The sequence below is a fragment of the Furipterus horrens genome, unplaced genomic scaffold, assembly GCF_987537825.1.
Source record: "Furipterus horrens unplaced genomic scaffold, mFurHor1.1.pri manual_scaffold_13, whole genome shotgun sequence".
Lineage (NCBI taxonomy): Eukaryota > Metazoa > Chordata > Mammalia > Chiroptera > Furipteridae > Furipterus > Furipterus horrens.
The window spans coordinates 19,187,445-19,215,313 of NW_028327183.1; the positions used below are offsets into that span (position 1 = coordinate 19,187,445).

Sequence of the window (27,869 nt, forward strand, 5' to 3'; positions counted from 1 at the left end):
CTTGTCCCTCGTTAGTGAGCTAACGTCTTGGTCTTTCTTGCTGATCCATCCATTATAAAGTTCTCCATCAATTTTACCTTTTAGGCCCTGGCTGCTGTGGCTCAGTGGATTGAGCGTCGGCCTGCGAGCCAAGTGTCGTTGGTTCAATTCCCAGTCAGGGCACATGACTAGGTTGCACGTCAGGTCCCCAGTTGGGGGCGCAAGTGAGAGGCAACCACACAGTGATGTTTCTCTCCCTCTCTTTCTCCTTTCCCCTCTCTTCAAAAATAAGTATATAAACAAACAAATAAATAAGTAAATTATAATAAAAAATTTTTTTTACCTTTCATCAGACACTGGTGATCATAGCTATGATCCTGTATTTCATTAGGTGGTGATTTTCTAACTCTCTCTTTCCTTTTACATTTGTTACTGTGATTCTTTTATAAAGTAGCACTTCCTTTCCTCATCTATCTTCTTATCTTAAAGTTTTGTCATTGTACAGAAAGCAGGATAAAAGTTGATTCTCTCCCTTTACTCACCAGCTTTCAAATGAGTTGTTCACTAGCATCCTCTAAAGGTATATAATGATATTTGTCAGTATCATTTTGAATTCATTAACTTTTAAAATTTTTATATTTCAACCTATCGAAGTTACTTTTAAGTCAGTTTTATTAAGGTGTAATTCATGTACATTAAAGCTCACCCTCTTTAGCTGTACAGTTTGATGTGTTTCAACAAATACATATCCCAACACCTTATTCAAGGTATAGAACATTTCTATCACCCCAAAAAAGTACCTTTGTGTCCCTGTGCAGTCAACCCCTTTCCCCACACTTCTGGCAATCATGTATCTAATTTCTTTTCCTAGAGTTTTATTTTTTCCAGAGTATTATATAAATGGAATCATATAGTATGTTGCCATTTCTGTCCTGTCTTCTTTCACTTAGCAGATGCATTAAGAATCCATCCATTTTGCTGAGTGTATCAGTAGCCTGTTTCTTTTATTGCTGAATAGTGTTCCATTGTACCAGGGTTTTTTAAGTATGAATAAAGATGCCACCTACATTTGCAGGTCCTTCTGGGGACATATGTTTTTATTTCTCTTAGGTAAATAACTAGGAGTAAGTCCCTGGGTCATATGATAGCTGGAGATATAATAACAATAAGAAATTGGCAAGCTGTTTTCCAAAGTGGTTGTTTGTTATTCTTTGGGATATTCAAGTTATTTCATCATTTGGCTTATGGGAGTTCCTTCCAGTAAGTTCCTGTCCTAATGACATGACTCTTCAATAGCTTCCTTGCTTTCTGGTGTGACTGGAGAAGCCAGGCTTGTCTTGCACATTCTCTGTCTCAGACTTGAAATCAGTGCCTTTTCCAAGGAACCCTTTTAGTGGGAAATGGTACTTAGAAACCACAGCCTGAATACAAAAGGTGCTCATTCTCTCCATTTGTCAGTGTTTATAGGCCTTTTTAGGTGGACAGATCTAGAAAATTTACATTTTTTAGAAATAGAAAAATAAATCATTAGTTTGTAGACAAATCATTAGAATTATAAGGTTTTTAACTTCTTTAGATTGTTATTTGCATCTCTTTTGTCTTGTGCTGAAAATCTTGTTTCCTAATGACACTTAAGATAACTATTTATTTTCTTTATCCTTTTCTATAGGTAGTAGTTTCAAAATAAGTAAGCAAGACAATAAGAAAAGTCTGTACAGTTTAATATTCTTTTGTGGTTCTTTCTATCTTAGGTTATATTCCCACTGGGAATGTATAGTCAAAAGATCTCTTATTTCCATTTGTTTATTTTTAGGAATTTTTAATTTATCATATGTTTTAATTATATAAAACATTTATGTCATTCCAAAGTAAAAACTGTAAAACGTATGTTTAGAAAAGTCTGCCTTCTAGTCCCTATCTTTCTCCCTTATTTCCCCCTCCATGATAAATAAACATGTTTATTAGCTTTTGGTTTATCCTTGCATTGTTTATATTTTAAAACAGAAACAATTTTTATATTTCTTCTCTATTTGCCTATAAAATGTAGTATATTATATTCTTTTGCACTTTGTTTATTAAATTACATATAATAAAACATGGATAAATAACAAAACAAATGCATGGTTTAATAAATTATTATAAGAAAATCACACCTTATAAGTACCACCCAGTCAAGAAACAGGACCCAGCTTGCCGCCCCAAAAGGCCTTCCAGGAGCCCCATCTCAATCACAGCTCCCCAAAAGTAAGCACATCCTATCATAACAATCACCTTGCTGGGTTTCTTTCTGGTTTTATCAACTAAGTATACATCTTTAGACACAACAGTTTAGTTTTTAGTTTTTTCCTTTTTTAAAATTTCATTTATCTTTTAAGTCTCTTTTAATCTGAGGGATTTTCCCCTGTATCCCATTCTTTGCCTTACAACGCATCTTTCGAAGAACCCAGGATGTCTGCCCTGTAGAGTCTCCGCAGCCCAGGCTTGGCTGCTTGCACACTCATGGCGCAATTCAACACGGTCCTTTGTCCTATTTCTACACATGGGCAAGTGGATCAGACTCAAGCTCTAATCCTTTGTCCCGGGGGGGGGGGTGCTAGGTTCTTTCAACAGGAGACAGACATGTAATGTCTGGTTTTCACTGTCTTCTGATATTGGCAACCACTGGTGCTTAATGGCCAGACCCATCCATTCTTCAGGGGTTGCCAAGTGTGACCTTCCCACTCACCTTGCTTTTTGATCAAGCCTTTTCCCATGAGGCAATTAGAGGCAGTAGCAGGACAGCAGCTTTACCAACATGTCTGAGATGAGTGAAATCCTGTGCTTACCTCCCACATCTCACCTCTCTATGGAATGACAAAGGCTCTAGGCCTCTGTGATTTGTTTTAAAATGTCTGCTTCTCAGAAAAGGATTGGCTGGGTTCCAGACATACACTGCCTTATACATTTTCCTCCTTGTAGCAACTGTGAGAATTAACCCTTCCATTCTCAGAGAAAAGCTAGACTCAAAGCCACCTGAACCATTTTATCAAGTAAGACCCACTCTTGCCTGGGTCCACAGACCAAGGCTTGCAGCAGGCAGGACACATCTGGCAGGGGCCACATGTATGTGATTGGTGTCACCACGTCTGGGCGGCTTGGCACCTACACTAGCTGCCTAGGGCATCCCCCTGAGCCGGAGTATAGTCTTAAATAAAACAAAACATGAAAACCTGCCAGTGCTACACATAACAGCAGCATAGCTCAGGAAGACGCCTTACTCAGCATTTTTGGACCTCAGAACAGGTGTCTAACACAACACTATTTGGGCCATCTCTACGCATCTGGAGATATATTTCTCTATATTTGCTCATCTTCTTATTGAAATTAATTAATTAATAGTTCTGCTTCCCGCGCCAATAGCGCTCTCACAAACATGCGAACGTTCCTAAAACCTGCCTGACTTTCTGGAGGAAGTGTGGCTGGTATCAACCCCACGCAGTCACGCAGTACGAGGGCAAGGATTCTCTGCGTGCGCAGGGACTGGCGTTACAACAGGAAGAGTGGCTACGGTGAGAAGACTAAGCCACTTCCCCGCAAAAAGCCTTCAACCAACAGGGAGATTGTGCTGAGGCTTGCACGGGCTGAGCCCAGCTGCAGCTCTAAGGGAATGCTCGCTTCTAAGAGACGCAACCTTTTTCAACCGGGAGGAGATAAGAAGAGAAAGGGCCAAGCGATCAAGTTCTAAGATTCATATTTTGTTTTATTTTGTGACAATAAAATCTTGAGGATATGTTCACTTCAAAAACAGAGAGAGCGAGAGAGAAACACAATTCTCACTTACCAAAATAAGAAAGTAACATCGAGGAAAGTTAATAATGTAATTAAATTCTAGTGAGAGCCCTGACCGGTTGGTTGGGCTTCATCCCACACAGCAAAAGGTTGGATTCCAGTTGGATTCCCAGTCACACGCCCCAACCAGAGATGAGGCCCGCCGCCCAGGCATGTACCCTGACCGGGACTCGAACCAAAAACCTTTTGCTTTGCAGGAGAACGCCCAACTGAGCCACACTGGCCAGGGCCTAAAATAATTGGTAAAAACGAAAAGCTATATTCACGAAACATTCATCGCTATTGCTACTTATAAATAAAGAATGAAAACTGGGAACAACCTAAATACCAAACCACAGGAAAGCAGTTAACATAATCCAAGAGCTAATCGCTGTTTATCAAGTGCTGCCCATGTGGCAATGAGTTTACAATCAGTGTAGCAAGATGATAATATCTCTTCTCCTTGTGGCAACTGTGAGAATTAACCCTCCCATTCTCTGAGAAAAGCTACTCAGAGAAGACAGGAGAAAGGAGTCCTTTCAGCCAAAGCTATGGAAACTTTTGAACATCCTTACACAAAAAGAAGAAAAATGTAAGTGTAACCCTTACCTCACACCATGTAAAAAAAATAACTTGAAATGGATCATAACTTATTTGTAGAACCTAACACTATATAAATTCTAGAAGAAAACCTCAGAGAAAATGTTTGTGGCTTTGAGCTGGGAACAATGTTCTTAGAAATGACAGCAAAAGCACAAAGCATTGAAAGAAATGGGGTTGGAGGTGATTGCTATAGGCCTGCGTGGGTGACCGGGAGTCTCCACTCCCCCTTTCCCCTCCCCCTTTCCCTTCCTCCTCCCCTCCCCCTTCCCTTGCTCCTATGGGCCCTCCAGTCAGTCCGGGAGTTTTTCTCTTACCTCTAACCCCTCTCCCTCCCTTCCTTAGGAAAAAAAAGAGAAAAAATAAAAAAATGGGGTTGGGTAGTGGCAACAGGAACAAGTTAGAATAGCATTATGTTATTACCAGAATATTCCTTTTTATGGTTCTCATCTATTTACAACAAGTGATGTGGATATCCTACTTATGGCAACACTATAAGGTTTCCTTTTTATTTATTTATTTTTTTTTTTTTAAATATATTTTATTGATTATGCTGTTACAGTAGTTCCAATATTTTCCCCTTTACTCCCCTCCACCCAGTATCTCCCTCCCCCAGCATCCCCCCCCAAGTCCATACCCATGGTTCGTAAAAAATAACTATCCCTCCCTCTCAGATATTAAGACCCTTTGTAATCTTGTAAAGGACAATGGGCGAAGGTCTCAAGCTCCTCTAGCTGCTTCAAGCTGGACATGGTCGTCGTCCTACCTACCCTTGGGTCCTAAGGTTTCCTTTTTAAATAAGTATGGTTAGGTTTTGAAAATGTAAATGACCCTATGGAAAAAACCTGCAGATAGGATACAGACTCTGAAGGTAGAGAGACTGGTTCAGACTCTGGCTCTTCCTTGCCTTGGGCTTCATATGAAATTCTGACCTGAAAGGATTATGTCAGGATTTATCAGATTTCTATACATAGACAGCTTAGAACATGTGCAGTAGCGCAGCACAGTAAGTTCACATTTAACGTCATCAACAGGCTCTTGGAAATGGTGACTTTACGCAAATCAACACGTAACAAAACCAATGTTACACAAACTAACTGATATAAACAAAAGTTAAGTCCTACGGCATATTTCTGGCCACAGAAAATCACTAAACTTCTAAATAAAGACCCATCTAACATTAAACACTGAAATAAGTATGAATGAGCTATACATACATTTAAGAAAGATTAATAAAAATAAGTAGGATAATTATTTTCCAACCAGCTCATTCCAGTTCAAGGTGGCAGGTGGCCAGAGCCTCTCGGGACAGCTCAGGGCACAAGGTGGGCATACGCCCTGAACAGGAAGGGAGCACTCACATGCACACCCACACTCACTTTTAATTTTGAATGATTTCCTTTATTGCTGTTGCTTTTGCACCATCAATAGACATTTGTGAGGAAAATACTTGATTATGAAAGAAAGAAAGAAACCCAATGTGCAACCAGTCACACGGGACCCTTGAACAACCCCAGCTTCAAGAAAGCAGCTGGTCTTCTGAAGGATCTGACCTCTGACCTCCAACCTCTGACCAGCAAGGAGACTCAAAAGTGAAAGAACAGAGAATGCCATCCTAGTGCCATTCTCAGAAAAAAGGGGTCGTGGAGAAAGGAACTCCAGGACACCTTTCTTTGTGCCCAAAACCTTCCTTGGAGCGACAGGATAAAAAAAGAAAACAAAACAAAATAAAAAGGAGTAAGTTGGAAGTCAGTAAGTAGCTGGGGGATCCTTAGCTCAACAACTCTGTGGACAAAAACCTCTGCAGAGGGTTACCCTCTCTACACATCAAAGAAAATAACTGTCACCAAGAAAATAACCAGGTTCATAAGCATGTGGAGCAATTGAAAGTCTCACACATCATCCTTGGGAGTGTCAATCAGCACAATCATTTATGAAGACTGTCTGGCAATTCTAATAAAATTAAACACACACCTGCCCTGTGACGTAACAATTGCATTCCTAGCATTTAACCTAGAAAAATCAAAATATATGTCCATATAAGGAAGAAGGGGGTCAAAAAGTAGGAACTTTGGGTAGAAAGTGCTGGGATGTCATGTACAACGTGGTGACTATGGTTAATAATATTATATTGCATATTTGAAAGTTACTAGCAGAGATCTTAAAAGTCTTCATCATAAGAAAAAGAAAATGTTGTGACTATGTATGTTGATGGATATTAACTAGACTTATTGTGGTGATCATTTTGCAATATACACAACTATCAAATCATTATGTCATACACTTAAAAGTAACATGATGACATATGTCAATTATACCTCAAAACAAAAATGTATTCACATATATATCCACAAAAAGAATAAAACAAGACTGTGCATTGCTGCTATATTCACATTTAAAATAATAAGCAGTTCCAAAAGCTGAAAACAATCCAAATGTTCATCAGTAGAAGAATGGATATACCAACTGCGATATAATCACACAATGGAATACTACTCAGCAAAGAAAAGGAATAAACTACTGATCCATGCAACATGGATGAATCTCAAAAAGCATTATTATGAGCAAAAGGCCAGACACAAAGAGCACATGATATGTAATTCCATATATTTGAATGCAAGAACAGGGGAAAACTAATCTATGGTGATAAAGATCAAACAGTGGTTATCTGAGGCAGGCAGTGGTGGTAGGAATTAACTGGAAAGGGGTATGGATGGAAATGTCTTAGCTCTTTACTGGGGTGGTTTTCACAATCAGTATACACAATTATCAAAAAAACCATCTGTACTGGGATGAATAGTGCCCTCCCCCCAGTTCAAGTCTACCTGGAATCTCAGAATGTGACCTTATTTGGAAATAGGGTCTTTTGCAGTGTAATTAGTTAAAGTGAGGTCAGACCAGATTAGGGGAGGCCCTAATCCAATGACTGGTGTCCTTATAAGAAGAGAAAATAGACACAGGGAGAAATACCATCTGACAATCAAGACAGAGTATGTCCCCAAGCATGGAATGCCAGGAACTGCATGCAACCATCAGAAGACAGGAAGAGGCAATTAAGTGTACTCCCTTAGAGCTTTCCAAGAGATCATGGCCCTGCTGACAGCTTGATTTTGGATTGCTAGCCTCCAGATCTTGAGAGAATAAATTCTGGTTTTTTTGTTTTTGTTTTTTTTGTTTTTTCTTTTTAGAGTGAGGGTAATGGAGGGAGAAAGACAGGATGGAGAAAGACAGGATGAAAAGCATTGATGTGAGAGAGAAACATCCATCAGTTAGTTGCCTTCCATACATCCTCCAGGGGACTGAACCTGCAACCCAGGCATGTGCCCTGACTGGAAATCAAACCGGCAACATTTGGTTTGTGGGATGATGCCCAACCAACTAAGCCACACAGGCCAGGGCTAAATTCTGTTCTTTTAAGCCATCAGGTTTATACTACTTTGTTATGACAGCCCTAGGAAACTAATATACCATGAAACAGAACATTTAAGGTCTGTTTTATTTTAACTAAATTATGCTCCAGTTTTAAAAAACTGGAAACAGCAAGCTGGTGATGAAGGCTCCAACATGACTCCTGCTTCACCAAATTATTACAGAACACCTAAAGAAGAGCCGGCCTGATGGTGTTCCGAATTCACACTTAATGGGAGAACCCAGCACTGTCCAGTGGGACCCACCCAGTGACTCTCCCTTCATGCTCATCCACCGTGCAAAGCTATTTCCTCTTCATAAATGCCCCTTACACCCTCTCAAACACAAAGACTACAGGACTATGGGCAGCACTACCCAAGAGAGCCACCTGGCAGAGCCCCATTCAAAAGTGAACCAGACCACTTTTGAAGGACCTCCCAGCCTCAGAATTAAAGACTGCAGAAAAGCCTGGCTAGGAGCCAAGAGCTTTGACCCAATTCTTCTTACTCGTTCACAAATTTATTATCTCATATGCCAGCCTTAAGGAACCTTTGGCTCTATCCTTTGCTTTCCATAGCCCAGAAACTGACAAAAGGAGATTTTTTTATTTCATTATTTTGCTTCATCTTAAAAGCACCTGACCCTGAGAACTTGCCAGTCACTTGTCTAAGCCCACCCTCCAGCTATCTGCATAAGGTTTAAGGTCAATGAAGGTCAGAAAGGTCACTGAGTGCAGAGACCACCTGGCTCAATCCCTATGAATATTCTAATCCCCACTCAAGGTCCCCCACATATATGGGGTGCTTACCATATGTCAAAGAACTGGCCATGCATTAATTCATTGAATCCTCACAGCAAGGCTAGAGGTAGGAACTATTATTATATTCACTCTGATGAGGAAACTGAGGACCAGACAAACCAGCCTAGAAGCTACTGTCTTAACCACCAGGTGCACTGCCAAGAGGATGCCTCTTCTATGGATTGGGCACTGCACCCCCAGTGACTGAGAACCCCGGGGTTTTTCTTTGTTACAGACCCAGCCTCTTTAAGCTTCTTCCCCCGCCCCCCCCACCCCCCTTGAGAAACAGTAGGGCAAGAGTCCCAAGTTTAGTTTTATAATAGCCCAGAGACTCCAGAAGCCTATTGGGACTTCCTTCAAAGCACTGCATAAACAAAGCTGAATGCAAGAGGATAAACGTTGCTTAGTTTGTTTCTGAGGTTTTGGTATGTTTTGTTTTGAAATGAAAGTTAATCAAAACAACAAAAGAGTTAAACTGAAAAAGGCTGAGATCAGAATCATGCAGTTTTTTGGTCCAACTCAGTGGCAACGCCCGGTTTCTCTATCGTCCATTACACAAGGAAGGAGTTTGGATGTAGGTTTCTTAGAAAAAAATCAAACCAATAGTTCCTTACTTCAGAAAAGAAAACTTCAGCCCATATATATAAACTCTGTGCGTACCCCCAGAGCCGCTCAAGAGGAGTCCACAGTAGCTGTCGGCTCAGTCAAAGAAGCTTCTCCAGTACAGCAGCAGAGCACATATAAAGACCAAAGGGAATTTATTCCAGGAGTGCAAGGATGGCTTAAAATTTGGACATCTCTTACTATAATATAACATAATAAAATAGATCCATAAATGTTGAGTAAGCATTTGACAAGTCAACATCCTTACCTGAAAAACGTCAATAAAGAGGGAATTAATGAATAATTCCTAAACATGATAAAATGTATAAATCTCAGGTAAAAGCTAGCATTTTGCTTAAGTGGAAAACATTAGGAACATTCCCACTAAAGGCAGGAACAATACACACACACACACACACACACACACACTCTATCACTGTATAGGAGGTACTAGCCAATGTAATTAGATATGCTAAGAAATTAAGAGATTTAAGAATTAGATGGGGGTGTATAATGTATAGCATAGTGACTATAGTTAACAATAATGTATGGTATATTTGAAAGTTGCTAAGAGTAAATCTTAAAAGATTGCAACTATTTGTGGTGATGGATATTAACTAAATTTATTATAGTGATCATTTCACAATATACATATATGAAATCATTATATTGTATACCTAAAACCAATATAATGTCACATGTCAATTATATCTCAATAAAAGTAAAGAATTGGATGGGAGGAGGTAAATTATTTCCATTTATAGTTGATACAATTATAAGACTTGCACATCTAAGAGAATCAACTTAGAAATAACTATAAACAATAGCCAATTAGAAGATAAAACATCTGTGAATAAACTTAGCAAAAAATATGCAAGCTATATTATAAAAAACTACAAGCAATACTTAAGGGCAGAGAAGATTTAAACAAATGGAAAGACATACCATGTTCCTGGATAGGAAGATTCAACATTATAAATATGTCCATGCTCTGAAGTCAATATGTAAATTTAAAGCAATCCCAATACATTTCACAAAAGAGGATACAAGCCAATAAATATATATTTTAAAACACTAAACCTCATTAGTCATTAAAGGAGTGAAAAACTAAAATTTTAAAAGCCAATAAAACCAAGTGTTGCAAGAACAGGGAATAGCTAAAATTCTCAGACACTACTGGAAGGAGGGCAAATTGTTATACACGTATATGAAAAACAGTTTAGCAGTATTTCCTGAAATTGAACACATCTATATCCCATGGACCAGAAACTCCTCTCATAAGAAACTGTGCCATGTGTATATATGGGCACCAAAAGCCTTGTGTGACAGCCAGAACCAGTACAACTTAAGTGTACATCAACAAGAGAAGAGATACCTAAACCTCATAAATCAATGTTGAGCCAAAGAAGAAGCAGTGCATATATACAATGAAATACGGCTCAGCCATAAAAAAAAAAAAAAGAATAAAATCTTGCCATCCGCAACATGGATGGACCTAGAGGGTATTGTGCTGAGTGAAATAAGTCAGAGAAGGACAAACGCCATATGATTTCACTTATATGTGGATCTAAAAAACAAAAATAAACAAGCAAGTAGAACAGGAACAGACTCAGAAACAGAGAACATTTCCATGGTTGCCAGATGGGAGGGTAGTTGGGGGGATGAGTAAAAAAAATGAAGTGATTAAGAAGTACCGATTGGCAGTCACAGAATAGTCCCCGGGATGTAAAGTACAGCATAGGGAATGTAGCCAATAATATTGTAATAATTATGTAGAGTGTCAGATGGGTACTAGATTTATTGGGGTGATCACTTCATAAGTTAGAAATGTTAGTCACTGGGTTGTACATCTGAAACTAATGTAATATTGTATGTCAGCTGTAGTTAAAAAATAAATAATTTAAAATATACATTTAATGTTAAGCTAAAGAAGCCAGATGTAAAAGCATTTATGTACAAGTATGTAAAGTTAAAAAAAAACAAAAACAGCAAAACCACTCCAGGACATAATAGACAAGGATAATGATTACCTTTTGGAAGAGGCTGGGGGAGTAACTGTTTGGAGGTCTTGGTGGAGGTGGGGCTTCTGTACTCTAGTAACGCTCTGGTTCCAGATGATCTATGTAATAATTCATTTTACTCTGTGTTCACTTTGTGATAACTCACCAAGCTGTATACATACAATTTATTAACTTTTCTGTATGTGTATTATACTTCAGTTTTTATTAAAGCAACTTCAATAAAACACCAGCACAAGTATAATTAGACATTAGATCTTAAAGTTCAAATAGAAAAAATAAACAAGAGTAGCCTGAAAAAGTTTTAAAAATAAAAAGCAGCACTTCCGTACGTTAAAAAATATTTTTAAGTATTGTAAAGCTTATTAAGCAGAACAGTGGGAACATGAATAAACATGAACTGGCAGAGGAACCAATAAAAAAGAGTAGCAAGTCCCGAACAGACCTACATACATATAAGAAAAGAGCTTGTGATACCCAGCTAGCAGGGAAAAGATCACAATCGGTGGGGTAGTGCGGAAATGGTTGGATCTATATCCCACAGCATCAGGATAAATTTCAAATGGATCAAAATTTGAATGTAAAATAATAGAAGAAAAAAAGGATGTCCTATTATCTTGAAGTGGGAATGAACTTCGTACCTATGATTCAACATTCAAAAGCCATAAAAGCAATGACTGATCAATCTGACTGCATAAAAATAAAAACTTGGGCATACAACACAAACAAGTCATCAGCAAAATAAAATAGAAACACTAAACTGAATGTAACTTATAGCAAAGGCAAAAGGCTAATCTCCCTAATAAGTAAACAGCTCCCAGAAATAATAAGGAAAAAGGCAACAATCCAATTTTCAAAATAAGCAAAGAACTTGAATGAGACAGAGAGAGAGACAGAGAGAGAGAGAGAGAGAGAGAGAGAGAAGTGGTCCTTTTAAACATATTATAAGTTTAAAACTTTTCATAACAAATTTAAAATAAGACTCAGATGAGTCACTGTTTCTCACCTATCAGATTGGTAAAAGTCCAGTAATGTGATCATTGTAACGCATTGGCTAAGATGTGAGAAAACAGTAACTTCTCATCCAGAACTGCGGAGGTATAAAGTGGTACTAACCTTAGAAAGGGAAAGTTTATCTCTTGAAATTACACATGCAAATACCTAGCAACCCCATTTTTGGGAATTTATTGTACATATATAATATGTACCTGCAAAATGCCACAAGTACAAACAGTGTCTGTGTCAGTAAATTGGAAACAACATGAGTGTTCACCACACAATAAAACGGCAAGATACATTCAGAGAAACAAGCCAAGCACAGAACAGGCTGTATTCTATATATATATATATATATATATATATATATATATATATATACACACACATATATATATTTAATTGTATTTGCTTGTATACGCATAAAGAAACTCTATTTTAGAATAATTCACACTGAAGTGTGAAAGATTGGCAATTTAGAACCTTCCAGAGATGGTGCATTCTTAAAAAAAAAGATGCTTTAACCTAAATAAATCTGTAATGTGATGGATTTTTTATCAAGGTGATAAAAATAATTGGAAAAATGCATATACTGCAAGTCCAGAGATCTGGGGGGTCATGACGGCAACCATATATCAGGAGACTCTGCAGCTTTCCCAGGGATCAGCATTGATTGAATTAGACCCAGTAAACTAAAAGCGTTTACCTAGGGCAGGAGGGTAGTGAGTTGTTATAAACCCGGTCCATTTTTATAGGATGTTTAAACCATATAACTATCATCTAATCTAAACATTAAACGTGAACAAGAAGAGCTGAAGTTCATGAGCTACTAAGCCTTGATGCAGACCCAGAAGATGTACTCCAGCTCTTGTTCCAAGAGCCTGTCATTTACAAACAGGTAACATGAAATATTTACAAGGAGTTTTATTACCCTATAACAGCTCACTGACTTTGCCAAAAACATCTTATGTTAATATCTCTACACAAACATTGTGAGATAGAAAGACTTAGGGCAGCTCACTTAAGCTTCCTTAAACATCAGCTTTCTGTTTGGCAGAGCAAGATAAGGACAAAACAACATCACAGAATTGCTATGAACTACTGGCCTGGGAGCATTTCGGGAAGCCACAATGCAGCACAGACAAGCTCTTCATGCAACAACTGCCCCACAGCCAAGCCTCAGATAGAATCCATGTTCAGTGCTTCTCAAAGGTCAGTGTTGCTTAACAATCACCTGGAGAAGCTGTTAAAGCCCGGGCTCCCAGGCCCCGCCCTTAGCCACGGGATTCAGGGGCAGGTGGGGGGGTGGGGCATTAGCCTGAATTTCTAACAAGCTTCTTCTCCAAGGTGATGCTGATATGCTACTTTAAGGACCACATTTGAGTAGTCTGGTCCAGAGCAGGGTTCCTCACATTGGCCTGGGGATCTTGTTAAAACACAGATTCTGACTCAGGGAGTCTGAGTGGGGCCTGGGAGTATGCATTTCCAATAAGCTCCCCAGTGTTGCGGATGCTACTGATCTGCAGACCACAAGGTTCTGGAGTACCTGATTCCATTCATTTTACAGATGAGGAAACTGTGCCTGGAAAAAAGTAAATGACCTGCCCAAGGCCACTCAACCATAAGGTTACAGATTGGGTGAGGCCACTTCAGGGTGGCTGCCATTCCTCAGGGGTGCCTCCCCTCACTGTCCCCAGACCCCAAGCCTCCCTGAGCCAGTAAATGCTGCCAACCCTTTGGAAAATGGCGTGGAAATTTACTAAATCATACACAATTCTCCACTCTTCTGAGAAATAAGCCATTTATTAAGTAGCTTGGCTCAAACCATCAGTCTTTTTTTTTAATGCACTTTTTTTTTAGCTGAGTCAGCTTCCCCTCGAGTGACTCACCCCTTTAACAGGCCCCACTGTGGGAACCTGAGGAAGGCACCTGAGCATTTCTCAACACCTGTGTTCTGATTATGGGCAGAGGAGGGTGAGGAGAAGCAGAAACAGGGTGGGGAAGCTGATCCTTGGGAAAGCTGGGGAATCGAAAACAGGATTGCACTGTAAACATTTGCCAACTCACTTTATCATCCCAACAAAAAGTCCATTGAGTTAAATGTATTTGGATTAACAAGCATCTTCTTTTCAAGATGCATTGTCTCTGAGCTGCCAATCTTTCACACTTCAGTGTCAATTATTCCAATACAGTGGAATTGGAAGGGAGTGGAGTTCCACACACAGGTCTCTGAAATAATTAAAGTGGTGGTGGGGGTGGGGGGGGTCTTACCTGAGATGCTTGATGTGGGAGCCCAGCAGCTGGTAAACCACAGCGACCCTGCTGTCTTCAGGCTGTGAGTGGCTTGTGGGCCTGGCTCTGTCACTAATTTGCTGGGTGATTCAATAAATCACACAGTTTTAGAGAATCCAGAGCTGGAAGGAACAACTCTCTCATCCCAGAACCCCAATTTCTAAACCTACCTGGGGGTGGCTTCCCCAGAATCAGAGCCTGAGACAGGGGTTCGTCATGAGTTACTGAGGAATTGCCCTCAGAAGAAAGTCGTGAGGGAGTGAGGCGAGGTGGACAGGGAAGGGCGAGTCTTGGAGGCTCGGAAGCATTTTTAAATGACACCACGGAGTCTCACCCAAAGGCCAGGAGGCTGGACTTTCAGCTCCCTGACTCAGTCAACAGCCCCCTGGGTCAGGGGTGGAGCTGTGTGACCTCTCAAGTATCTCTGGCAAGGTGGCCTGGAGAAGGACGCGGGGTGGGCTGGCTGTTGGCAGCAGCGCCCCTGGCTCCATAGCAGCTGGGAAATGGGGATAAGGGGGTAAGTAAGAGGCATCTGGTAGACGCCAATCCTTCCTCTGGTTCTGAGAACTCCTCAAGTGTGCTTCTAAACCAGAGACTCCCCAAATCACAAAAGACGGACAGTGAGGGAAGAATCAAATTCCATTCCTCCTTTCCAGAAAATCTTGGAATAAATCCTAACTGCTCCCCTTGCCTTCCCTAGGTCAGTCCTGGTCGCTGCCACTGCGGCACTTCTGCCCAGCACTGGTCACTGACATTATCCTGTGTTCACTTGTGTGCTGTCTCCCACAAGAATGGCCTCCAGGGGACAAAGCCTTGTTCTGGCCTCATCACTGTCTCCAAGCCTGGGGCTGGCTTGGCACACAGGAAACTATAACATCTGGGGAACAAGATCTGAGTGAAGGAGTTGGACTTTTGGGCCAGATGCTTAAGTGCCAACAGAGAAGGAGAAATAGGTCAGCTAACACTCCCCAGCCTGAGAAGCAGGAGGAGAACTGAGCACAAGGCCAGAATAGAGAAGGAGAGAATCCACCAAGTTTCCTTGGCTTCTTGAGTCCTTCCTCCTCTCCCAGCTCCCATTCTAAGCTCCTACACTCAATGTGGAGCCAGCGTTAGCATCAATCCTGGGGAGATCTGTCACCTCTTGAAAAGGTGCAAACCGCTCCAAACGAGGAGGGGCATCTGGGCTCCAATTCTAGCTGCAGCTCTGAGCCCCCTTTTCCCACCTGTACCTGAGGGCAGCACAGTGATGGCGTCTGCCTTGGAGGCAGCACCGCTCAAACGCCCACCACAGCAAACTTCACCCCGGGCAGGGCAGAGTCCCGTTCCTGCAGCTGCACTTCGCTCCTGGCTGCCTCGGTGGCTCTTCCGGCTCCAGGGCGGTCTCCACTGCAGCCTCACTGGCTCTGGGCACCTGTGAGATGCCCATACTTTACCCAGCATTTCGCAGGGGCTATGCACTGGGCCAGATGTTTGCTGCTCACTCGTTCGAGCAAGGACAACGACTTAATCCATCTCCACATCTGTGGTCTCATTATCCCCGCTTTACAAGAGAGGAGACAAGGCTAAGAGACTGAGCTACTGGCCGGTCAGAAGGCTAATGAGGGGGCATTAGGGTTCGAACCGGGCCGTGGGGCGCTTTCAGCTCATCTCTGTAAGTGGCTTGTCCCATTGGCTCACGGATACAGCGGTCCTGGGAGGAAGCTTCGTTACCTTCATTTCTCAGAAGGGGACAACACCTCGTGGGGCACGCAGACTGACTGCGGCCGGCCCCGGCCACCACCTGCTCCAGTTAGCGGAAGCAGAGACTGAGGCTCCAGGAGGTACAAGGCACGCTGAGCCCGCGGCGGGGCCCTGCGTCTCCCAGCAAGAGCACGCCTCCCCTGCACCCGTTGCGGTGGGGAGGCTCACCCGGGGCTTCACCTGGGCGGGTCCAGGCTGCGCCGTCTGGCGGCTGCGCTCTTCTCGCCCTTACCCTTTGCCGCTCCCTCCCTCTACCGGGAAGACTGGGCCCAAAGCCCGATCTCATAAGGGACAAGACTCAGGATGCTCCGGAGGAACCTGAATCCCCACGTCCTAATCCAATCCAGTGCAGCACCAGAAAAGAAGGGTTGGCTTTATTTGAGAATAAATCATCGTAAATTTCCCATGTTAGCAAACCAGAAAAGAAAAACCTAGGATAGCCGGAGGAGATGCAGATTTTGTCCCCTTTGATGAAATTTAACATCCGCTCCTGATAGAAACCCTCAGCAAATTATGAATAGAAGGGAATTTCCTCATCCTGGAAAAGGGCATCTATGAGAAACTTGGAGCTAAATGGTGGACACCTGAGTGCTTTCCCGCTAACACTGGGAACAGGATGAACTAATAAGCGAGACCAGCAAGGTTGCGGGACACAACCTACAACAAAAACCCACTGTATTTCTACTTACTAGCACCAAAAGCTGGAAACAACGAAAATGCTCATCAACAGGTAGTGGATAAAAGAATTATGGTAGATCCATACATTGGAATACTCCATGATGGAAAGAATAAACAGTTGATAGATGCGGCAACATGAATAAAGGTCAAAATAATTATGCAGAATGAAAAAAAAGCAGACCTCCCAAAAGAAAGAGCACACACTATGTAATTCCATTTACATAAAACTCCAGAAAATCCAAGCTAATCTGTAGGAAGAGAAAGCAGACCCGTGGCTCTGTGGGGTGGGGGGAGGTGGAGAGGGAGGAATTTCAAAAGGCACCAGGGAACTTGGGGCAGTGATTAATGCAGTCATTATCTGAGCTATGGAATGCATATTCAAAATTTAGCACATTGTGCACTTTTGTGCAGTTTGTTGCATGTCCATTTTACCCCAATAAGGTATTCTTTAAAAATTATATATGTATAAAGGTACCTAAAACAAGCAAATTCTAGAGACAGAAAGTAGAACAGAGGTTGCCAGGGGCTGGAGAGAGGGAGGAGAGGAGAGTTTTTCAATGCGTATAGGGTTTCTGTTTGAGATAAAGAAAACTTTCAGGAAAATTGACAGTGGTGATGACCACAGAACACAATGAATGTGCTTAATGTCACTGAATTATACACTTAAACTGGTTAAAAATGATCATTTTTATGCTATGTATATTTTACAACAATAAAAAGAAAAAATAACTCCAAAATATTGCATAGAACTGGGTGTTTGTATTTGAGGGGAAAGAAGGTTTTCTGTTTTTCTGAGCCTCCTAGGGGGTGTGGGTCCTCCAAGAGGTCAGAACAGCCCTCCTCCCATGGGAGTACAACCTTCCCCTCCCACAGGACGGGGATCCTTTGCTCCAGGATCCAGGATCCCCAGGGGCTCAGGCCCCACCAGCAGCCACCACCCCCCCACCCCCCCGCCACACACACACACAACAATGGCTAACTGGTCTCCATCCCTTTGCACCTGCTGTTTTCTGAGTGGAATGCCCTTCCCCCTTTACCTACCCACCTAACTCTCCCTCTCCCTTCCTCCCCTTCTCCCATCTCCCCACTCCACACACCCCCAGACTGTCTCACAGCTACCCTGGACCCACAGAAGGCTGCCAGCCCCCTGTTTGCTCCAGCTGCCGCCTCTCCAAGGAGGCTGTCCCTCTGGACCCCCCAGGTCCCTGGCACCCCTCTTCCTTTGACCTGATCAGTGTCCGGAGCATCTACTCTCTGTCTCCTAACTGTCTCCTGACTCTCACAGCTGATCAACTGCCAGGCCTTAGGCTGCAGCGCTCCCTCTTTTACCAATTCAGGAATGTCCCTAGTGGAGAACAATGGGGAAAATGGAATTCTCGGTGAACAGAGCAGCTTTGTGTCTAATTTTTTGGCCCCCAGAGGATGGACTGTGGGGGCATGGGCAGGCCCACGCAGGGTGCTGGAAAACCTGGCTTTGGCTTCTGCTTCCTAACCAGGGACCTAGAGAGCAAACTAGTTCCTTTCTCCAGGCCTTACTTCATGTATCTGAAAAATGGAGCTTGGGAAACTCTTCCTCAAGCTGGGTGCAAAGAGAGGAGTGGTGGAGGGGAAATGGGGAGCATCTTGGTCACACAAGGCCTGTTCTTCTGCAAAGCTCTGGCCTCATACTTATTGAGCCTGGGTTTAAGCCCTGCTCTTCCAAGGGTGCTGGTGGGAATTCAGGCCCTGGCGCAGAGGCTGTCCGTTCTGGCTCACCACCAGATTTTGTCTGTGCTTCACAGCTGTAATTAAACAATCAATCTTTAGTAGGTTCACATTTCTCTCCCCTGCTGGACCGTAAGCCCCATTGAATTCCTAGCTCAGCGCCTATCATGAGGAGGATGCAAATATATGCAAATGTTGTGTTAACCAATTAATGCAGGGAGGCCGTGGAGGACGGCTGGGGTGAATTTTCTGCTAACAGGCATAGTATCACTGCTAAGGAGAAATGAGACGCAGACCCTGCCCCTGCGTCTGGAGCCAGGGGGAAAAGTCTGCAGCCTCCTCTCCAGGCCACATCCCCTCCTCCCTACTCACACACACCCAGTCTGACCCAGGCTGGGCCCTGGTTCCAGCACGACCCATGCCACCTGTATAAGAACATGACATATCTTAAACAGGTCATGAAGTCTCCACATCAGAGTTAAATTCTGTTCTACATGCATCTGTGACCTAAGTGTAGCACACAAACATGAAAAGCCAGCGGGAGCCCAGCCCAGAGCAGCTAAGGGGCATGGGGGAGGCCTGCACCGCCCTCTTAACAAATGAGGAGAAACAGCTCAATGTCCCTCAGGAGGGAATCCAATCTAGCCCAGGAGGCTTGTTGCAGAATCTCCAGAAATACTTGAATTGATAACATTGGCAGTGAACCATGAGCCAGGGTTGGAACTACCTCAGTTGGGATAAAAGGACTGATGGGACAGTGAGGAGGACAGCAATAATAATAGCTAATGTTAGTCACTTGATGTCATTTAACCTCTGCACCCCATATACAAACATCGACAACAGTTAGAAATTCTTATCCCTGTTTTAAAAATGAGGAAACCAAAACTCAGAGAGTTCAGCAATTTGCCCAAGGTCACACAGCTAGCAAGTGGGAGAGCAGAGATTAAATCTAAGTATGTCTGACCCCAAAGCCTTTGCTGATAACTCTACGTTAGAGAGGGGTCTGAAGGCAAAAAGGAAAGGACCACACTCCCTACCCAGCAGGTCTGTGTAGCTAGAAGAGCCTGACTATAAGGCCAGGGAGGCCTGGCCCAGGGGGTGGAGCCCACAAGAACGTGGGGCTGCAGGCGTGACCTGAGCACCCTGCAACTAGAGTCAGGACCCAGAGGCTGCACACTCAGACCCGAGCTGGTCAGGGCAGGCCACTCTGACTGTAGGTCAAGACCACTGGGCCCAGAGAGAAGCCATTTCTCCACACTGTAGATGGCTTTGCCTTCTGCATTTCCTAAGAGGCTGGAAAGTCTGTGTCCCTTGACCTTCAGTCTCCCCCAGCATCTCCCTCTTTGGGCTCAGAAAGTCGTTTGTCTTGAGCAGACAAGTTGTGTTTGGGGTGTCTTGGAAATTTACTGGACAGGAAGAATGAGGCTAGACTACAGAGGGCCTTAAAAGCCAAGCAGTTCCCGATGTGACAGGCAGCAGGGAGCCAGTTCAGGTTCTTGAGCAAGGGAGTGACCTGATGACCATATTCACTTAGGGAACGTTGATGAGTTGGAGGCAGAAGGTAGAGGCCAGGACACCAACCATTTCTCCAAGCCCTGTGGTGAAGGAAGGTGACCTTCAACAGGTCTCTAAGATAGGTTCATGTGCCTGGAAGGGGTTGAGGGGCATTTCTCCCAGGCAGTATGAGCCACCTCTAAATGGAAAGGAGTCCCAGACCCTCTAAAGAACTGTCCCTTCAGACATTTGCCTGGTTTATTCCAGGGCAGTGTAGCTATATAAAGAATCACTTTCCGGGGATTCCTACAGGCCCACGAGGAGGAACGGGAATTACCCATCCCCTATCCCCTTGTTCCTATGGGCCCACGAGAAGGACCAAGAGCTACCCACCCCCCACCACCCCACTGCGGCTGCCGTTTCCCTCGCTCCTACGGGTCACTGCGTCAGTCCAGGGATTGCTTCTCCCCTTAACCCCGTTCCCCCTTCCTTTGGTCCCTCAATAAACCAGTTATCTGCTCTCCCCCCCAAAAAAAGAATCACTCTCTACCACATAAAATTGGTACCACATAATCTATGCAGGGCTACAGACCACATTGCTTACATTTGTACAGAGTATAAACCATCATGTCACTAAATCCTTTCTGCCTTTAGGAATTAAAGAGATGTGGTTGGTAGGAGATACAGATGTCTGATACATGCTCATGGATGAATAATTCAATATTTCTGCATCGGTTCTGCCTGGAATATTGTAACAAGAACTGTAAAATTGGATGAACCCTGTGATGGGGTAACTCCACTGTACGAGGTGGGCCCCTAGAAAAAAAATGGCCCAAAGTAGTGCCTCTTGGGAAGGGCGGAGCCAGGGAACTATCCAGGAGCCAAAGAGAGAGAAGGAAGTGCTTAGCTGAGCCAGGAGGGTCAGCATCAGGCACCCACCTGAGTGAAGCTTGTGGAGCTAGGGAGAAGAACACTACTGTATGTGTCTCTTCCTGGGTGCTGGGACCCAGCGAGGCAATGAAGTGTTATGGGCATGGGCACAGTTTTGGCTTCAGAGCCCCAGTTTCCTCATCTGTAAATTGGGAGTGGAATTTACAGGTACTGGCCCTGGGCCTGGTCAGTGGTATCACACTACTTGTATGCTACACAGAGACAATAACGGCTTCACCCTCATTGCAATTGGACACAAACCTTTTAAGCATGGCTGGGGGTGGATGGAAGGCAGTACACATGTGGCTGCAGGGCATCCACTGGCTCCAGTGGCTGAGGCAGAAGTGGACATGGGGTGCCAGAGAGACCAGTGCCACGTCTGGGAGAGTCACCCCCAGCCTAGGAGGGAGACCCAGGAGGGGAAGCCAACTTGGCACAGATCTGCCACTCGGACACCAGGTTCCTAGTAGCTCACTGCCTTTCCCTGGGTGTTTGTCACAGCCTGTCATGACATGGTCCCCTCTGTGCCTCTGGGGACACCCTGGCCACACCCCTGGCAGTGCTGGTCTCAGTGTGGATAAATCCCTTTTCTCCTCAGGTCAGCCAAACAAGGTTAGACTCGTCCCCAGAAAATGTGTCTAAGAAACTAGCAGGTGACAAAACCAAGAAATTAAAATGCAGCCACCTGCAAACAAGAGGACTTCCAAATCCTTATTCTGATAGGAATCTGGCCCCTCACTGGGCTGGCTGCCTCCTCATCTCCTCCTCATCTCTACCCATTTGCTTGGCAAGAAGCCTTCCCTCCCAGAAACTGCTTCCTCTAGCCTTGAGCAACACCAGCCCTTCCCCTAGCCCCTGGCAGGACCAGCATCTCTGCTTGAGCTCTGGGTGGCTCCAGAGAGTCCTCCTCTGGCCCTCAGCTCTCCCACAGGGGCAGAGTTCTTGAGAGGACTGAAGATGCAGCCAGTAAGGCCAACTGCAGTGAATGTAAGCTCTATGAGAGCAAGACTTCCTTTTGTTTTCTGCCCCACCTTCTGAGCCTGGCCCATAGAAAATGCTCGTGGTGTTCGTTGAATGCATAATAAATACGAACATATGCTTGAGTATGCACCTATCATCTCTAGAAGGACCCACAAGAACCTAGTATCAGTGATGGTCTTTGGATAGATGAAAATAGAGGCCTAAGGAATGGAATATGGACAGGAAGCTACTTTTCACTGTAAACCAATCTGTATCTTTTGAACTTCTTAAAAATGTGCATATATATTAACTATTTGAAATTAAAGACTCAATATCATTTATATTAGCATCAAAAAATGAAATAGTTTTGTATAACTCTAACAAAATAGTAGAAGAGCAATATGAGGAAAACTATAAAACTGATCAAAGGAATCAAGGAGTGTAGTCAGCAGTTACACAGAGACATAAGCAGAGTGAGAAGGATGGGCCAGAGGCAGAGGGTCACCAGGGTGGAGATTTCCAGGGCCCTAGCAACAGGCAAAACTACAGGCCCTGGCTCGATCACTCCCTTAAGCATTAACCCCTGGAGATGACATCTAGGTCTTGATTGTGTTTCAGCTCCAGCCCAGAAAAGCAGCAAAATCGACAAAGCCATGCTATGGCTGACATCAGGACCAGCTACACTGACTAATGACCCCCTCCCCTGGCATCAACCAATCTGTGGAAACCATGACCCTCAGGAGATACCCCCTACCCCAGGTGCACGTTCCCTGACTTTTTCCTAAACTCCAAGGACTCTTCTTTCCTCTGTAACTTGTTTCCCAAACCCATTTTTTCCACAGCTCACTTCTTCTACCTCTGTAGCTTTCTAAATAAACTTTCTCTTATACTTTGAGCCTTGACTGTGAATTCTTTCTTAGCCAGAACTCAAGTACTAAAGTTTCTGAACCAAGCAAGGTCCAGTCTGACTCTACCAGTGTAACACCTGATGTCGTTTTTCTGCCACTAACAGGAAGACCTAAATAAACGGAGAGATATTCCATGTTCATGGATAGGAAGACTCAATATTGTTAAGATGTTTGCTCTCCCCAACTTGAGCTACACATTCAATGCCATCTCAATCAAAATTCCACAGTTATTTTGTAAATATCTACAAATTGATTCTAAAGCTAACACGGACAGGCAAAAGACCTAGAATAGCCAATGCAATACTGAAGAAGAATAGAGTTGGAGGACTAACATTACCTGACTTCAAGACTTAGTATAAATATACAGTAATAAAGACAGTATGGTACTGACAAAAAAAAAAAAAAAAAAAAGACAAAATAGATCAATGGAACAGAATAGATAGCCCAGAAAAAGATCCACATATATATATAGGCAGCTGATCATTGACAAAGAAGCAAAGGCAATTGATAGAAAAAGTATAGTCTTTTCAACAAATGGTGACAGAACAAAGTGGACATTCACATGCAAAAAAAAAAAAAAAAAAGGAATCTGGACACACTCTTTAAACCTTTCACAAAAATTAAATCATAATGGGTCTTACACTTAAACGTCAAATGCAAATAATAGGACTTCTAGAATATAACACAGGAGAAGATTTAGGTGGCCTTGGGTTTGGTGATGAGTTTTTAGATACAATAAAAGCATGATCCATGGGGGACAAAACAGTTAGACCTTATTAAAATTCCAAATTTCTGCTCTGTGAAAGACACAGCTAAGAAAATGAAGAGAAAATATTTACAAAAGATGTATCTGATAAAAGATTTGGATCTTTAAAAAAAAAAAAAAACTCTTCCAAGTAAGCAGTAAGGAAAAAACAACTCAATTAAAAAAGACAAGGTATTTGAACAGACATCTTGCCAAAAAGATTAATGAGTGACAAATACACCCATGAAAAGATGCCCAGCATCTTATGTCATTAGCAAATGCACATTGAAACAACAATGAGCACTTAACACCTTTTTGTTTTTGGCTAAAACCCCAAAAAACTGACAACACTAAATGCTGATAAGAATATAGAATCTAGAGGGGAGGTGAGTGGAGCAGGGGAGAGCAAATGGGGGGAAATGGGACAACTGTAATAAATAACAATAAAAAATAAATTAAATTTACAAAAAAAGAACACAGAACCTCACTGATTGCTGGTGGGGATGTAAAATACTACAGTCATTTTGGAAGGTAGTTTGACAGGTTCTTACAAGCTCAACATAATATTACCATGCAATCCAACAATCAGGCTGTTTAGTATTTATCCAATTAAATACAAATATGCACATACATGTTGATAGCAGCTTCATTCATAATCACCAGAAAAACAGAAGCAACCAAGATATCTCTTAATAAGAGAATGGATAAAAAAACTAGTATATCCATACAATGAGACATTATTCATTGAAAAGAAATGAGCTATCAACATGTAAAGAGAAAAACGAAGATGGCCTAGGACAAAAAATAATAATAATAAGCTAACAAGCCATAAAAAGACATGAATGAAGCATAAATGAATATTTCTAAGAGAAAGAAACCAATCTGGAAAGGCTATGTACTGTATGATTCCAACTATATGGCATTTTAGAAAAGGCAAAACTCCACAGATGGTATAAGATCAGTGGTTGTCAGGGATTGTGGGGAGAGATGAATAAGTGGAGCACAGATGACTTGTGAGACAGTGAAACTCTTCTGTACAACTGTTATTGTGGAAATCACAATTGTCACAATGTCATTATGTATTTATCAAAACCCATAGAATGCACAATATCAAGAGTAAACCCTAATGTAAACTATGAACTTTAGTTAATAATAATAAGGTATCAATATCAATTTATCAATTGTAATAAATGCAACATACTAATAATGCATATTAATAACAAGGGATACTGTGTATCCAGGGTACGGTGGCTACATGGAACTCTGTACTTTCTGTTCAATTTTTCTGTAAATCTAAACTGTCCTTAAAAAAAATAAATAAATAAGCCCAAACCCTGGCTTGTGTGGCTCAGTGGATTGAGCACCGGCCTGTGAATCAGAGGGTCGCCGGTTTAATTTCCAGTCAGGGCACACGCCTGGGTTGCATGTCAGGTCCCCAGTTGGGGGCGTGCAAGAGGCAACCATGCATTGATGTTTCTCTCCCTCTCTTTCTCCCTCCCTTCCCCTCTCTCTAAAATAAATAAAATCTTTTTAAAAACAAATAAACAATTTTTTAAAAGCCCATTAACTATTTTTTAAAAGGAAGCTTGCAAAGTATAAAATAAAAATTATTCAGCTAATGTCATGGGTTTTACAAACAGCCCAGGTTTAAGTCCCATATCCTGAACCAGCCTCAGCTTCCTCCTGTGGATTATTAACAGTCACACCTTATAAGGTTGGCTTAAGGTTTCCAGAATTCTGTCACTGCAGCATGACAGTAAAAAATTATGTTGCCTACATGACTTCCATAGACAAGGAGAGGAGTGTCCTTTTTTTGGCCAGGATGGGAACCCAGGCAGGCAGAACCAGGAGGCACCTTCTGCAGAGATGACACCCAAACATTTCCCAGCTTCAGGAAGACACTGGAAAGCACCTGGCCCCAGCCCAGCCTCTGTAGGGCCAGCTCATCTGCTAGCCTATGTGCATCGCAGCGTCATGGGACCTGGTACAGCCCATTCAAGAAGGCAAGCAGGAGGGCTACATAGCCTGTGACCCATGCAGTGAAGGTGGGAAGGGGCCTGCAAGCAAGGGGGGCCACCGCCCTGCCCTGGTGTGCCCCTTGCACTGTGAGACCCTGAGGAGTCCCTCATCACCTTCTTCATCCATAAAAATAGCACTGCCAAGGCCCATTTCCAGGGTGGCAGTGAGAGGTCCAGGCAGCAGTAGGAGAGAAAGCTGAAATGTATGTTATCCCACCAGGCAGTGAATAGCACCAATATTACTGCTGTCAGACCAGCAACACAGAGCCTTAAGGGCAGCAGTAGGGAAAAGGAAAAATCCAGGCTTCTGAATGGATCATTAAGCTCCCCAAGACTCAGTCTCCTCACCTATAATATGGGATAACACAGTTCTTCACCTCCTGGGCTCTGTATGAATTCGGTGAGATGGTACCTGCACGGGACTGAGCACCCTGCCTGGCACAGAGGTGTACTTTCTTACAATGTGAATGCCATCCGACCTTACTGTGTCATTCTGGACAAATCGCTGCCCCTGCCAGGGCTTCCTCTGTAATCCTGCTCAGATCTGAGGACAGAGGAGGCCGTTGTATTGGTACCATTAAGGATAGCGTTGATTGCCTTGCGGGCGCTTGACTGGGAACTTGGACAAATGGAATCACATGGGCACGGTCTTGGCACCCAGGGAGCTGGACTGGAAAAAAACAGTTGTAAAAAAAGGTAAAATTAACTCAACAGCTTTGGGAAAGACTCTGAGACCAGGAAGAGAGTTGTTAAAGATGGACCCAGGATTCCATTTAATGAAAGGATATGGGAGGTGTTGAGTGGCAGGGAGTCTGGCTCCCAGTCATAGCAAATGTTTTCTACACAATGTTATCCTTGAACCCTGGAGACCCAAGCAGGCAGGGCCTGGCTCAGAGCAGCCCACAAGAGGGAAGGTGCCATGCTGACTCACCAGCAGGGGAGCAGCCCACACAGCTAAACAGGTACTTGGGAGAGTGTCAGGAGTTTGCCAGGGGCAGGGTGGTAGGGAGTGGCCAGCTGGAAGGAAGTGGATTTTGGAGATTTCCACCCCACATAGAGGGCTGGAGTCAAACTGTCTGGATTCAAATTCCAGCTCTACCACCTACTGGCTAGGCTTGGGCAGATGATTTAACCCCTGAGCTTCGGTTCCCAGCTGTAAAATGGGGATGATAGTAGCAACCACCATACAGGGTTGAGATGAGGGGTTGAGATCAAGCCTGTTTGGCATTTAACACAGTGCTAGCCCAGAACAAAAGGCAGCAGCTATTATTACTGTTCCTTAGGGCAGAGCGGGCAGTAAGTCTTCCCACCTGTCTACCGCCTCCCTCTGACTTGGGTCCCAGCTTTACGAGGTCTGTTATATATAACTCTGCCTGGATTGGACCACATCAGAGAGGTGCAGAGCCTAAGAGACCCTCTGGCTCCAACCCCTCATGCAGGAGTCTCCTCTACAGCTTGCCCAGCCTCTCCTTATATGCTTCCACTAACAGGGAGCTCTTCACCTCCATGAGGCAGCTTGCTCCTCATTCAGAGAGCTCTGATCACAAGTTCTCTAGGCAGAGCCAAAATCTCCTCCCTGCATACTGCTCTTTAGTGGAAGTGATTTTTCTGCCAGGGACTTTCCAATGTCTGGAATCTACCCAACCCACAAACTTCAGAAACCCCTTAAACAGGGTTCCTGAACATTTTATGCAGAATGGCACAATTGTGCCCACAGGGATACACTCACCCCCTCCAGCTCCTGGGTCCATGAGGCAGAAGGTCTTGGATGTCCCCCAGACCTTGCACTAATAATGGTTCACATATACTGTCAGTCAAAACGCCCTGAGGCATGTACTATTTCTTTGCCAAATTTTTAAAATTGTATTAAGTATATTCACATTGTTGTGCAACCATCACTAACATCCATCTTCAGAACTCTTTTTGTCTTGCAAAACTGAACCTCTAAACCCATTAAGTAATCATTCCCCCATTCCTTCCTCCCTCCAGTCCCTGGCAACCTCCATGCTACTGTTTCTATAAATTTAACAACTCTAGGTACCTCATATAAGTAGAAACGCACAGTATCTGTCTTTCTGTGTCTGGCTGACTTCACTCAGCATATGTCCTCAAGGTTCGTCTGAGCTGTAGCACGCATCCTTTGTAAGGCTGAGTAATGTTCTGTGGCATGTGTATGGCACGTCGCGTTTA

General features: G+C 43.2%; 1 long non-coding RNA gene across 5 annotated transcripts in view; it reads right to left on the reverse strand.

Annotated features, from left to right (window-relative positions):
• The window catches only part of LOC149994189 (uncharacterized), a 48,954-nt gene that overhangs the window by 13,397 nt on the left and 7,688 nt on the right, over positions 1 to 27,869 (reverse strand). For 2 of the 5 annotated variants that reach the window (XR_016507825.1, XR_016507826.1), the window contains exons 2-4: positions 15,789 to 16,042; positions 14,482 to 14,582; positions 11,227 to 11,315 (exon numbers count right to left, since the gene is read on the reverse strand). This is a non-coding gene — a long non-coding RNA (uncharacterized LOC149994189). Of the gene's footprint in view, positions 1 to 11,226; positions 11,316 to 12,220; positions 12,305 to 14,481; positions 14,583 to 15,788; positions 16,229 to 27,869 lie in introns of those variants that run through there. The other 3 variants (XR_016507824.1, XR_016507827.1, XR_016507823.1) reach the window with 3 other exon arrangements.